The sequence below is a fragment of the Nyctereutes procyonoides genome, unplaced genomic scaffold (assembly GCF_905146905.1).
Source record: "Nyctereutes procyonoides isolate TBG_1078 unplaced genomic scaffold, NYPRO_anot_genome, whole genome shotgun sequence".
Classification (NCBI taxonomy): Eukaryota; Metazoa; Chordata; class Mammalia; order Carnivora; family Canidae; genus Nyctereutes; species Nyctereutes procyonoides.
The window spans coordinates 3,505,640-3,521,138 of NW_026575123.1; the positions used below are offsets into that span (position 1 = coordinate 3,505,640).

Here is a 15,499-nt window from a genome sequence, read left to right on the forward strand (position 1 = left end):
AGAGCAGCCATGCTTCAAAGACTAAATATACTGCCTTTGCTTCAGTTACAAGCTAGCCCAGGTATAGTCCGGATTTCAGAAACCTCAAGTTTCTGCTCAAGAAAAGCACCATACTCCTGGTATTGGCTCAGCTGGAGTCTCCATCTTCCTGTTTCTGCTCACCTGTCTCACTAGCTTCCCCTTCCCTGACCCATCAGACCTCCCCTCCTCCTCCCCTCTTTCCACCATACCATGTGCCTATTCTAAACATACTTCTTGCACCCATAGTTCCCTGGCTTACCCCTCTAACATGTAATACTTTCTCCAGGCACCTCAGCCCAACTAAGGACTCTGCCCCTAGAAGACGGGCCTGTATATGAGGTGGTCTTAAGAGAATGGGAATGGAAGGATCCTTGGATGAAGTATCTGGGCAAGAGAAAAAGTGATCAGTGGTTTAATCTGAGAGTCAGGGAGACAATGTTTTGGAAAGGTATTTGCAATTAAGGTGGGCTGGAGGCAGGAGAGGAAAGATTCAGGACAAACCAAAACCAGAGGTCAGACTCTCATCTGACCTTTAACATGAACATCTTGGTGTTGTTCCTTGAGCATCTGTCAGGACTGTCACTTACTTGCTCAACTAATGAATAGTTGTTGGGCACCTAGTGAGGGCTAGGCACTGCTGGAGAAATGCAGCAAAAATGAGCTAGGTAAGAACTCCTGTTCTCTGCAGCTTGTAATTCAGCGATGAGAAATGTAACAAATAGCAACTATACAACATGCTGTATGATAGATGATGCATGAGCTGTGGAGAGAAAACCAAGAGGGAAGGAAGAAGGAGAGCTGAGATAGGTAGTGGCAATTTTAAACACAGTATTCAGAGAAGATCTTACTATGCTGGTGAAGGACAAACCATGAGGAGGTGAGAGTGAGCTATGTGGACACCAGGAAGACTGTGGTTCTCTACATCAAAGGCCCGAGGCCAATGAATACAGTGCTGGCCAAGGTAACATGGAAGTGGGCAAGTGCTCAGAGCGGATGTGGCAGGTGCTCCCTCTTTCTTCAGAAAGATGGTTTTATCTATTGGAAATGAAGCATTTCCAGGCACTCACACATTTAACTTCAGTGTGAAATACACACACACATACACAAGTTCAGTATCGTTTCTTCCTAAAATTGCAAAGGGAGAAGCTGAGGTTCCTCTATTAGTGCACTCCTTAGCACATGAATAAAAAGAAAGTTCTGTATGAAAAGACTGTAACAAGGAAGATTACTATTAATATCAATTTAATACAATTCTTCTAATTCCACAAATGTGTTGTACTTAATAATGAAATCTTGGTTTTAGAGCACAGAATGTAGCATGTAGCAGATGTAGCACAAAATGTAGTAAAATATCAAAGACATGTGAAGTAAGATGTGTGCCTGAACACATCTAGACAAGAAGGAAGCAGCTTAAAGGATCTTTAAATTAAAATTTTTTAAAAATGTGTTCTCCCTGTCAGAAGGTATATCAAACACTTCCCACAAGGGCTCTGTAAGTTAGGTTACTTACTCAAGGGATTGGTAACACTAATGTAAGCTTATAACCTTTATCCATGTCCACTCCACCCCCAATACAACAAAATTCCACTACATTAAAGATAAGGTGTGCTTTCCTGACAAAGAGTGAAATTACCAACAATATTATGACCAGTGTAGACATCTGGACAATGTGGAACCCAATCTAGTGGAAGAGAGGGTATAATTTAATTTTTCCAAAGAAGATCAGAAGGTACTAGGAACAAGCAATGGAAAACAACTAGAAATCATCAATACCAAACCTGCCATCACCCCCACTTGAGCCCGAGTTTGTAATAGCAATATCTGGGAATGTTATCAATTTAAATCTCTCAATACTAAAATAAGTAAAACAGAATGTCAAATTATATTCTCCTGAAGATAATTTCAAAATGGCTTACAAGGATATTTTCAAAGTGACTTACAAGAAACACTTTCACCTTTCAGTTAAAACACATACGAAAAATACTGGGAAAAGCCTATATGTTCAACAGAAGGGGAACAACCTTACAAATTATAATAAATCCTACAAAACACAGTGTCATGCAACATTCTTAAATGATGGTATAAAAGCATACCTCTTGATAGTGAAAGATGGTCCTGATAAATGAAGAAAATAAAATCAAGTTACAAAACAATAGATTAAACAGAATTGCAAAAACACCTATATACACACATGCACATGTGATGGGACACATTCAAACTGTCACAATAGTTTGCTGGCTAACTAAGGCAATATTTATATTCTTTTCCACAATCTTGGGAAGTACAAAAAAGTCTCAGAAAAAGGGCATGACACACACTCAGACCACTAAAGTGGCTCCAGTGGCTTTGCCTACATTGCTCCTCGTCAGGACCATTAAGAAAAGTGTGAGTTCAAGAAAGGTAAAAAGATGAACAAATACAATACAGGGGGACGCCTGCATAGCTCAGGGGTTGAGCGTCTGCCTTCACGCTCAGGGCGTGATCCTGGTCAGGGGATCCAGTCCCACGTCGGGCTCCCTGCAAGGAGACTGCTTCTCCCTCTGCTCCTCTGTGTGTGTCTCTCATGAATAAATAAAATCTTAAAAAAATAAAAATACAATTCAGGAAAATTGATGTTTACCCAAGGTAAAAGCTGCATTTTTACTTCACAAAAGAACTTACAAACAATTATTTTCAATACCAATAATGTTGGCAGGAGGAGAGAGACAAGAAAAATTAAATTTTTAAATCACACACTTAGGACTACAAACCTGGACTTTCAGTAGTTCAGTTGGGGTATGACTCTTAATACAAAAGCTTTCTTCTATACACCAAGATTTTATAGCTACTTTTCTTTTTAAAATTAATATATTCCCTAACACTCTTAAAACGTATCTCAATTTGTAGTTTCAAAAATAAACCTGCTTAAAGCATCACAAATGAAACCCAGTATGACTTTCATCCCTCTCACTGGAAAAGCACAAATTCTTTTAACCAAGTATATACAGAAGCCTCGTCACTATTCTGAGCTCCTAAATAGACATGCACAACAAGACTTGAACACATTCCAGGCATGGCCTTCAAGCCTGGACCACACCTGCTTCCAAGGCCCTGAGGCTAAAAATAACTCTGGGGCCTCAAGATTGGGACAGCAGCCAGGCCTCGGGTGCTGCAGGCCCCTTGCTCAGCAACACTCATGGTAAAAGCAGGAGCTGCAGGACTCTACAATCACAGAAAACCTCCACGACAGGCTTCTCTCTGCCCATCACTTCCATCTAGGCCTGCTGATTTTCTTTGCCCCTTGACATCAAAAACAAATCTGGGAATATAGAAACAACTAAGATTTTATGGTGTATTGTTTTTAAAAACAACCACAGTGGACCACAGTGGACCAGAGGACTCAGGAGAGGATTCAGGAGATCTTGTTCCTAATTTCAGCTCCTCCACAAAGACACTAAAATGTCATAGCAAGAGTCGCTTGCCTTCCCCAAGCCTGTTTTTTCCTCACCTGTAAAAGGAGAAGCCCTGTGATCACTTAACATCTTAAGGACCATTTCACTAAGAACATGATGATGTCACAGTCAGTGCATCTTGGGTGTCAGTGAGGTGTTTAACAGGACATGTAGTAATCATGTTAGGCAGTTACAGTTCGTGTTCTACAGCACACAAATTAAAATGGGTCACTCCTGGGCAGCGGGCTTACAAACAGCAGGGCAACTGTACCAGATCATTCCTTTTATGGTGTGGGATTTCCAAGGTTTGCTCCATGACAGTGACTTCTCCCCCTCTGCCTGTCCCATAGTATGCAGGAGCACCCCTCTGGGGCTTGTTACTCCACCAGGTACAAAATAAAGGGAGGGAGGCCAGGGGCAGAGGAAGACTGGGCGGCGGCAGCACTGTTCACTCCAGGCTCCTGAGCTGTGCTAATTTAAGTCACTGCATCTGTCCTCCCGCTTCCCCTTCTGGGGCCTGGGAAGCTAATGATATCAGGAAGCGGTACCATAGGGCAAAGTGGGTGGCAAGGCCAGGACCCAGGGGAAGAATCACAGCACCACAGGACAGCAAGGAGACCGAGCAGCCATGATAAGAATCAGAGTCCTCCCTGTCCTCATCCCAGAGTTATTTTTTCTATTCTGTCCTTTTCACCGTCCATCTTTTTCCCATAATTTGGCTCCATACCATCACCTAACCATAGTTTTGCTGTTCTTATTTGTTCTAAGAGGCTTTGCTGTTCCCCTAACTCTTCTCCTCCTCTCTGCTTCATTTTCATCTCTTCCTTCATGATAACCAAGCCTCTTCTTGTCTCCTTAAACCCTTATCATGAATCCACTTTCTGTTCCGTGGGAGGTGGGGCGGGGGTGGGGGAAAAGGAGTAGGGCCACGGCCCCTGATAAGGGTTGCTATTATAAAGATAAAGAGTGCCCACGACTGCTCCAGACTGCTTTGAGACAGTCATCCATAGAGTCAGGTACCTTATCAACCTTGGAAATCTTTCCTTACTGTAAAATCAAGAGTTTTATTTCAGAGGAGAGAGAGAGAAATCTTCTCCGGGTTTCACACATGGCTATACTGAGTAGAGATGATGAACTTAGTATCTTCCATTCTCATGAGCTAAGAAGCATTTTGATGATCTAGGTGCTAAAGGTAAAACCCATCTCTAAACTTCAAAGGAAGACACAAATTCTCAATGTTTCCACATTAGGTTTGCTTAGAAAATGAACAAGATCTGAATTATTTTGTAATCTATTGCTCAGATTTTTAAAGCAGGAAGGAAGCTCTGCACATGTGGACGAAGCAGTCTTCATCAAAAGTCCGACTGGCAGGTTCTGACAGACACCTGTGCCTGCAGCGTCCCTGCCCAGCTCTCCCCATCTTCCTGTACCATCCTCCCTGGGGAGTCACTAGTTCTCTTGTCATTTCAGCACAAGACCATCCCAAGGACCTTCAAAGAGAAGAAAAAGCAGAGCAGAAAACTTAACTACAGGCCCCTTATCTTAGCTCCCAGTTCTACTGGTTCATATTTTAAAAAGGATTTCCCAATTTGAATAGCAAAATAAATACTAATATAATCCACAGGATAAAATAAATACCCAGGAGTCAAAAAAATATTTTTTTCCTGAAAACACTTGCTCAAAAATGGAAGCGTAAGAGGATGGTGCTCCTATTTGCTATCTGGTTGTTGTTTTTAAGAGGTTAAGTTATTCTGTCACCTTTCGGATGTACTGAATTCTGGAGTGACATCAGCCTGGCTAAGGCATGCCATAATCAGCACACCTTCCTACGGAGCCTCAACTTCCCTGCTCTGAAAAATACCTGTGCCTATATTGGCTTAAATTGAATTAATTTAGGTTTCCAAAACAGTAGGGGATGACGCGGGGGGAGAAAATAGAATGGACGGAAGGCCCTGATATTAATCAGTTGAAAAATGGGGACACCTGGATGGCTCAGCGGTTGCGCCCTGCTTTTGGCTCAGGGCATGATCCTGGAGTTCATGGATCGAGTCCTACATCGGGCTCCCTAAGGGGAACCTGCTTCTCCCTCTGCCTCTCTCTCTCTGTGTCTCTCATGAATAAATAAAATCTTAAAAAGAAAAAGAAAACTGACATTCGCACAAATATAAAAGGACAACATGTTAGCAGCAGGTGTACAGCAAGTCAAAGAAGGTGTCTTGAGATTTTGAGGGAAAACAGGGGCATGAACTGCCAGACAGAAAAGAGAAGAAAGAAAATTCCAGGTAAAGAAAATACATGAGCAAAAGCAGAGGGATAAATCCTGTGCACATTTTCCCAGCTACAGCATGGATTGTAACAGCAAGTAACAAACCTAGTTGGTGAAGTGGAAAGAGCCAGCTGTGTGGCATCCTGCAAGTCTAAAGTCACCTAAGCCACTGTGAGCTTTATGAACAGAACATGAGAACACCGCTGGAAGAATGTCACTGGTAACTTTCCATGGATTGAAATAAGGAGAAAATGTAAGCAGGATGCCTGGGTGGCTCAGTGGTTGAGTGTCTGCCTTTGGCTCAGGTCGTAATCCTGGGGTCCTGGGATTGAGTCCTGCATTGGGCTCCCCACAGAGAACCTGTTTCTCCCTCTGCCTGTGTCTCTGCCTCTCTCGAATAAGTAAATAAAAAATCTTAAAAAAAAAAAAAAAAAAAAGGAGAAAATGGAAGCAAAGGGACTGAGCAGTTATAACCTATACAGTTTTAAGTTGTCTAAGTATGGGCCCGGCCTAGAACGGTGACTTTAAAATTTCACAGGGAAGCAAAGAGCCAAGGAACTGGTGACAGAGTCCAAGGCAGTATGCCTGGCACAAAATATACCCTTATTAAATAACTGACTTCCTGACTGAAGGTGTCCATGAAAATGGCTATTTAGACTACATTACTAAGTTATTCTACAATTAAAAACATCCAGAAATATCTCAATACCCTATTTTGTCCCTGCCTCATATGAACCCACATCAAGCAAAATAACAGTATGTATAGGTTCAAGTTTTACTGGTTAGGTCAGTCACTATTCATAAACCAGAAGAATTAGTCATATTAAAAATCCAAAATAAGGGGCGCCTGGGTGGCTCGGTGGTTGAACATCTGCCTTTGGCTCAGGTCATGATCCCGGGGTCCTGCCTGGGACTCACTTGCCGATGAGTCCCACATTGGCTCCCCACAGGGAGCCTGCTTCTTCCTCTGCCTATGTGTCTGCCTCTCTCTCTGTCTCTCTCATGAATAGTAAATACATCTAAAAAAAAAAAAAAAGCCAAAATAAGTAAAGCAGAATGAGAAAGCAGAGGCAGATACTGAATGTTGGCATTATAAGTGACTTCTTCCCATACGTTTTTCAGTAATTTCTAACATTTCCACTTTATACACACATATGTACACATGTATATACACAAACATAAATATATCCATGTATAAAATATATATCTTCTACAACAAAAAAGTCTAAAGCATATATATTGTAATTAGTCATAATTTATGTTATGCTTGTGCTATTCAGAGGAAAAAAGCAAAAATTATTTTGTATGAGTCATTAATCAAAACAAGTTTTAATACAGAATCATGAGATTCATGCACAACAGTGACTCAGTGGTGTGAAAAAAATTAGAGATTTTTTAAAAATTTAATTACATAACTCTATGACAACACTGCTTCAAGGTGTGAAGCATTCATATGTATTCTATACAAAGCATTATACAGTTTAGTACAGGGCAATGTCCTTTTTCCAAAAGTAACCTGCAGTACCAAAGACCACATATTCAAAATTAAAATTGAAAGCACAATCTTACAAATAAAATAAGTTTGCCACAAGTGAAATTTAGTATAATGCAGCCCACAATATTGTCTATTAAGAGCTCAATGACTTAAATACCAAAGTATCTAGCTTCACTCTCTCATATAAAATGTAGTCCATGGCATAGACTCCAACAATAATATGCTTACAAGGCTGCACTATTTCATCTCACTGCACAAATTCTCAAATAGGTGCAAAAGAAACCTATCACCATTTGCTATCAATATAGTTAAGCAACACAGAACACTATCAGAAACTAAAAGGCCCTCTAAGCAAAATGCATTAAGTGTTCAGTTTTTTCTCTTTCAAATAGTGTTTGTTCTTCTGAATTCTGGGGTTGTGGACTAAAGCTAAAATGTAAAAGCCCAAAAAGAAAAATTAAATGGGGGGTGGGGAGCGCCTGGGTGGCTCAGTCAGTTAAGCATCTGCCTTCATCTGGAGTCCTGGTCCCGGAGCCCTGGGATGGAGCCTCAATGTCAGGCTCACTGGTCAGCGGGTCTCCCTCTCCCTCCGCCCCTCCTCCCCTGCTTGGGTTCTCTCTCTCTCTTTCTCTCTTTCTAATAAAAGCTTTAAAAAGAAAAATTAAATGGGTTAGTGGAAAAGACACATGTTCATTTATTGACCACCTACTATGTTCAATTTTCTGTAGAGCAACTTCTCAGTTTTGTCTAACTACAGGATCACTTCAGAAACTTTACTTAAAATACAAAAATGATCACCCAGGCCCTGTCCCTGGAGACTGATACTTGAGGTCCTAACTGGAGACTGTGACATTTAATAAATGTCCCAGGAGGTTCTCTGGATCAGGCAAGTTTGAAAAGCATGGTCCTAAAAACACATTTTGTTCTCTCAATGTTCACATTCAATCAGTTGTCAAAACCTACCGATTCTCATTCTCTCTCTTACCTGAAGGACAAAAGGTACAAAAGTTGCATTTGAACGTAAAGTGGCAATGGGAATTGCCAATACTGGGAAGAATGAGATGTCAGCATGAGAGAATCCAAATCTCATAGCTGAAGCAAGCATTCCATTCCATTCCTAGTACATGCATTCTGATGGATTAATAATATCCCTTTTATAAAATGGTAAGGCCTTGCCTAGTCACACAATTCCTTAGCAGTGAACAGAAACTAGAGCTCCCATAGAGTAGTGTTTTCCACAACCCTATAAAGGTCTTACCAAACATTTGACAAATGTTAATAGGCTCTGGAAAGGCATAGAAAGCAACAGATTTCAAAGGATGAGAAAAAAATACACTCTTTTAAAACACCTGATTTGTGTGGCTGTGAGGAGACATGGCCTCACCAAAATGCCAGCCTGCCATGAAGCTGCAGAGAAATAGCCATGTGAGGGGCACTTGCAACTCTTGATCTCAAGGCTGTGGGTTCGAACCCCACACTGGGTATAAAGATTACTTAAAAATAAAATCTTTTTTAAAAAGAGAGAAGAAATACACATGTAAGAAGAGAACAAAATAAGATAATAAACCCACACACAACATTCATGAAGAACAAGGAATCCTGAAAGCAGAAGCTTGTCTGCTTTACTGGCTCAAATGAGAACACAGTAAATATGTAGATTATATTTATCTACAGTAGATTATAGTACTTTATAAATCAAAAGGGAATAATTCAATACAGAATTAATGGAGGAGCATGCTGGCTAACACAGTAGCTCTGAACCTTGGCTGCACATGAAAATCACCTCTTAAATATCCTAATGTACCTCAGGATCAATAAATCAGAATCTCTGGAGAATGGAACCCAGGCATCAGTATTTCTTACACAAGTAGATAGACGGGGATTTTTTTTTTTTTTTTTTTTTTTTACTGCCTCCCAAGGAAGGGTCGCAAAAGACCATCTGGAAGGCAGAATTTAAGCAGGAGAAAAGGAGAAACTGGGCAACACACATAATACTAAAATCTACCTCACCTACATTTTGAAGTGTATATGTTATATATGTGCTCAAAGTCTGGGGTCCTGAACATATCATCAGGTAACAGACCAAGTTCTCAATGTCACAATTTCTCTAATTCCAGAAATAACGAAAGACCACAATTCACTTATGAAACCCAACAAAAGTCCGCAAGGATATGCTGGGGCACAGAACCCTGTTCTAGCTTCATAAAATAGTTTATGGTTGAAGCAATCTAGTTTCTAATCTTTCTTCACTGTTTTTTAGAGGTATCAAGAAAAGATTTTTAAAGGTTGAGAGGAGATAAAACGAGTTCAGTGTTCACCTGTGAATGAATTCAAGTTAAATAAATATCTCCACCCAGGAATTTCCCATTACTAAGGGCAAATCACAGAGCATACAATCTTTTGTAATCCCTCCCTCTGATCCAATCCTGTACAACTTCATTTAATAAAGTTGATGACGGAAACCAAGATTTGGGCCTCCAGCCAAACAATCTATATTACATTAAATAAAGGACACCCCCAACCTTCTCAAGGTTGTGCCAGTAGTTACTTTAAAAAAAAAAAAAAAAAGGAAATTAGCATTCAGCCAGAGTCAGAAGTTTTTATTCACGATATACCTTTATTAACATACAATAGAAGAAACACGACTAGAATACGCTCATTGGACTCTTCCCCTTGAGTACTGGGTCTAACTTGTGGCTCGTTCACTTATATAACAGTTTCTGAACATCTGTTTTGTGTAAATCTTTTAGTCCAGGCATCTTTAGATGACAGAATTTAAGACAATACCACAGAAATAAAATTTATTCACAGATACCTGTAAGGCTCTATATAGGAGTGCTCCAAGAGTGAGAAGAGAAAGAATTTCTAGTGGTGATATCTGAGAGTCAACAAGGAGGAGATGATAAATCTCACCAACCTGTATTTACTCTGGATGCTCTGCTACCCTAACTCCTTAGGGTGCTATACAATCTCTTTGTAATCACAAATAACTCCTGGCCAAGAAAAATGTGGAGGGAGTGGGGACATTACTAGCCAGCAAACTCTTTTACAAACTCTGGAGGCAACTTCTTTTCAGCTGGACCCCAAGGCTGGCTGCTTCCTGCCTCAGATTCATCTGCAGGAGGCAGTTTGCAGCACTGACTTAGAAGAGGGAAAGCGGGGAGATGGATGACAGCTCCCTTCCTTCAGATTCCAGGGACAAACACCACCTCCCGCAACATAAATATAAAGAGAAGTGTAAAGAGGGAAGGATGGTCTTATGACCCTGACAGTTATCTGACTGAGGAGTACACTGACATTTCTGCCCATCAGCATCTCCTACAAAGCGTAAGCAGGAAAAATAAAAGAGGAAGTCTTAGTAAAATCAGTCTGTTTTATTGGAAAGTTCAGTGAGGGAGGCCAAAGATGTAAATGCTCAGGAGTTGGACAACCTAGAATAGCTGGAGATAGAAGTTAGCTGCCTAGACTTTATGGTTCTCAAACTTTTTAGTGAACAGACCACTTCAGAATGACAAAACTGCCTGGTCTATGTCTTCCTAACAATTATGTCTCTGATTACTCATGATGCATTAGAAACCCTGAATGGAACAATGATCAAGAAAATCCTGCTGACTGCTATAATGACATATGAAGCCTATATCAGAATTTAGATAACAGAGTATTGAGAACATGCACAAAAACTTGTACACAATGTTCATAGCAGCATTTATGAGATGAATGGCTATGGGATTGATGGATATGTAAAACGTGGTATATATCCACACAATGGAATATCATTCAGCCATAAAAACAAACGAATATTGATTCACCCCTGCTATGATCTGGATAATTTTTAAAACATTATCCTAAGTGAATGAAGCCAAAAGGCTTCATATTATATAAATATGTATACATGAAATGCCCAGAACAGGCAAATTTACAGAAACAAGTCAATAGTTGTCAGAGGCTGCCCAGGGTGGGGGGGATGGAGGTGATGGGGAATGACTGTTAACGTGTACAGTGTTTTGGGAGTGATAAAAATGTTCTGGAGTTAGATTGTTGTGATGCTTACCTAGTTCTGTGGGTATACACTGATTTGGGGGACTCCTGGGTGGCTCAGTGGTTGAGCATCTGCCTTCAGCTCAAAGTGTGATCCTGGGGTCCTGGGATCAAGTCTCGCATCAGGCTCCCTGCATGGAGCCTGCTTCTCCCTTTGCCTATGTCTCTGCCTCTCTCTTTGTGTGTCTCTTATGAATAAATAAATAAAATATATTTTTAAAAAAACTGATCTTTTTTTTTTTTTTACTTTAAAAGGTGAATTTTATTGTCATGAATTAGATCTCAATTTTTTTTAAAGGGTAAATTGTATGGTATGTGAATGATATCCCAATAAAGTTGTTATTTAAAAACAAAACAAAGGGCAGCCTGGGTGGCTTAGCCGTTTAGCGCCGCCTTCAGCCCAGCGCGGGATCCTGGAGACCCAGGATCGAGTCCTACACGTCGGGCTCCCTGCATGGAGCCTGCTTCTCCCTCTGCCTATGTCTCTGCCTCTGTCTCTCATGAATAAATAAATAAAATCTTTAAAAAAATAAAAACAAAACAAAAAAAAACGACAGGGGCACCTGGATGGCTCAGTCAGTTAAGCATCTGCCTTTGACTCAGGTCATGATCTTAGGGTCCTGAGATTGAGCCCCATGTTGGGCTCCCTGCTCAGCAGGGAGTCTGCTTCTCCTCCCTCTGCCTCCAGCTCCCCCTGCTTGTGCTGTTAAATAAATTAATAAAATCTTAAAAAAAAAAAGGCCAAGGAACTATATCAAATAAAAGGAAATTAAAAAGATACATGAATAAATGCGGTATCTGACCTTCAACTGGATCCTGTACTAGAAGGAAAAAATGCTACAAAGAATCTTACTGGATCAATTGACAAGACTGGCAAACAAAAATCGAATGGATAGGGGTATTAAATCAATGTTAGGTTCACTGGAGTTTACAGCACTGTTGGTAGGAGACCACCCTTGTTCTTTGGAGACCCACTAAAATGGCTGAGGATAAAAGGCCATGGTGCATCCAACTTACTCTCAAATGGAAAAACAGATCATGTATATATGTGAAGAGAGAGCAGATGATAAAGGGAGCAAACTATTAACAATAAGTGTTGATCTTTTCTGTACGTTTAAAATTATTTCCAAACAAAAAGTTGACAATATACAAAAAATAAAATATACATACTCTAAGATACAAAAATTCTACTTATTCTACTTCCAATAATTTGTCCCATCTCAATATTTGCCCAATTATATGTAAAATACTGTTCACTGAAAAACATGTTTATAATTGTAAAAAGTCAGAAACAACCTCAATGTCAGTGAACAATAAATGGGTTAAATATATCAGTGTAGTATTATTCTCTATGGCTGTCCAAAAAGAAAGATGTCTATATTTATTGATGTAGAACGATTTCTACAAATATATTCTTTTTTTAATGAAGTATAGATGACATACAATGTTATACTAGTTCAGGTGTACTACATAATGATTTGAGAATTTTGTATATTACTCAGTGCTCACCACAATAAGCATAGCCACCATCTTTTACCATGTTATTAAAATACTGATTATTCACTATGCTTTACTAAGTCATCTGTGACTTATTTCAAAAACATATTATTTTGTGAAATAAAAAAACAACAAAGCAACAGGGATATAGGAAGAATGAGTTTCTCCCTAGCAACAAAAGCAATTAAAACCTAAGCAGCTCAGACATGTGATTTAATTAGCAAAGAATTTAAAACTGTTCTATATATGTATTCATGAAGCTAGTTATTTATTTGTAGACAGAAATAATTTTCTCTCCTACAACACTGATAATACAAACTTTCCTAGTAAAAAAAGAAACTAATACAATCTGGATGCCATTCTCTCCTAGTTAACTTAATGAACTTTTTATAATTCAAATGCAACATGTATACCAAAAAGCATACAAATATGAATACCTCATATACTGTTCTATCAATTAATCTCCCTCCCTAAAGTCACCAGGTATCCTGAATTCTGACACCACTGATTCATTTTGTCTAAACTCATGTTCAACACTATATATGAGCCCATGTTTAATTGCAGTATTTTTTTCCTGTTCACTGCTACATAGTATTTTGCTGAATATACGACAGTGTATCTACCCATTCTTTTCCTGATAGGCCATCTAGGTTGTTTCCAGTCTGGAGTTGTTATGAACTGTACTATGAACAGTCTTGTACATGACTCTTGGTGAACAAAACCACCCATTTCTGCTATGTATACACTTAAAGAGTGGATTTACTGGATCAGAGGTGCGATGAAGAGCTTTAATATACTATCAAATTTCCAGAGTAGCTATACCAATTTACAATTCTACCATCAGTGTTTGAGAGTATTAGTTGCTCTTAAATCTCTGTTGCTACTTGATATTTTGGGTGTTTTTTTTTTTTTTTTTGCTGTTATGTTTATTTGCTCTTAAATTTTAGATATCCAGGTCAGCATGTATTGGTAATTCACCGTGATTTTATTTAGCATTCTTTGAAGACTAATATGTTGAGTACCTCTGGAAACTTTCACATTTAGATCTACAATTAACCTAAATTTATTTTTATGTATGATGTGAAGTAGGGGTCAAAATTGTTTTTTTCTGATATAGATAGGATATGCAATTGACCCAGATCATTTACTCAAAAGATTGTTCTTTCCACATTGCTGTATAATGCCACATTAATTATAAATTAAGTGTATGTATGTATATGTGTACACATATATGTACATACTTACATATATTTATTCCATACACACACATATATATTTTTACGGGTCTGCTTCTAGTCTCTATTCCACTGATCTGTTAATTCCACACTGCATATCCAATAGTGTAAATCCCACAATTTTGCTTCTCTTTGATATTATTGCCTTGGCTATTCTTGCTGTTTGTGTTTCCATATAGAATCAGCTTGTGTAATGATTTTATAGAGATCTTCCATTAGATTTATTTAGTCCTAGGTATTTGAATTTCTTGATGATATTATAAATATCATCCTTCTCAAAACTTCATTTTCTGGTTATTACTGTTATACATAAATGCACATTTTGTATACTGACCTGGTGTCCAGGAACATTACTGAATTTATTTTTTTTTAAAGATTTCATTTATTTGAGAGAGAGAGAGAGAGGAAGAGCACGAGCAAGGGGCAAGGAGAAAGAGAAGCAGGCTTCCTGACGAGGGGCTCAATCCCAGGAACCTGGGATCATGGCCTGAGCCGAAGACAGATGCTTAATTGAGCCACCCAGACACCCCATGAACTTACTTTTTAAAAAGTTTTATTCTTAATTTACAGAAAGTAAAATTCATATTTTCTATTGTACAGTCCTGGGAGCCTTGACCAAATGTAACCATCACTACAACCAAGATACAGAAAAGTTCCATCACCTCAAAAAATTCCCTGTCACTCCTTGGCAAACACCTATCCCCGCCTCCAATCCCTGGCAATCACTCACCTGGTTCTCCATACCTACAGTTCTGTCTTTCTAGGATACGACTTAAATTGAACACAGTGCATAACTTGAGAGTGGCTTCTTTCACACAGTATGTCGTCTTTAAGATTCATCTATTTTGTGACATACATCAATAGTTTGTAGGGATATACCACACTTTGTATATTCATTTCCCGTTGCAGGACATTTGGGTTCTTTCTTGTTATGGGTGATTACTCACAAAGTTGCATGACCATTTGAATACAGATTTTTGTGGGAACGTAAGTTTGGTTTTTTTTTTAAAGATTTTATTTATTTATTCATGAGAGAGAGAGAGGCAGAAAGACAGAGGGAGAAGCAGGCTCCATGCAGGGAGCCTGACACGGGATTCAATCCTGGGTCTCCAGGATCACACCCTGGGCTGCAGGCGGCACTAATCTGCTGCGCCACCGGGGCTGCCCAAGTTTTCTTTTTTAAGTAAACATCTAGGAGTAGGGCTGATGAGTTATATGAGAAGTGTACACTTACCTTTCTAAGACATTGCCAAACTGTTTTCTAAAGCAGTTATGCCATTTTTGCACTCCCACCAGCGACACATAAAAATTCCCTTTGCTCTTCATCCTTACCAGAATTTGGTATATTTAGGAGTCCCTATTTTTGTTTGTTAAGAGCTTTACATCATGAACAGATATTAGATTTTAACAAATGCTTCAGGAGTCTATTGTGATAGTCACATGATTTTTCTGTTTTTACAGTAATGTGGGTCTTTTTTTTTTTTTAAGATTTTATTTATGTATTCACGAGACACAC

At 39.2% G+C, this 15,499-nt stretch overlaps 1 protein-coding gene across 9 annotated transcripts in view; it reads right to left on the bottom strand.

Moving 5' to 3' along the window:
* Window positions 1-15,499, bottom strand: part of DUSP16 (dual specificity phosphatase 16) — a 101,747-nt gene that overhangs the window by 48,799 nt on the left and 37,449 nt on the right. Inside the window, exons 3-4 of one of the 9 annotated variants that reach the window (XM_055336708.1) lie at window positions 4,838-4,942; window positions 2,115-2,136 (exon numbers count right to left, since the gene is read on the bottom strand). The exons of 6 other annotated variants lie outside the window; for them this stretch is intronic. The gene's annotated coding sequence lies outside the window, so the exon portion shown is untranslated. Of the gene's footprint in view, window positions 1-2,114; window positions 2,137-4,837; window positions 4,943-15,499 lie in introns of those variants that run through there. 2 more of the 9 variants (XM_055336709.1, XM_055336712.1) reach the window with 2 other exon arrangements.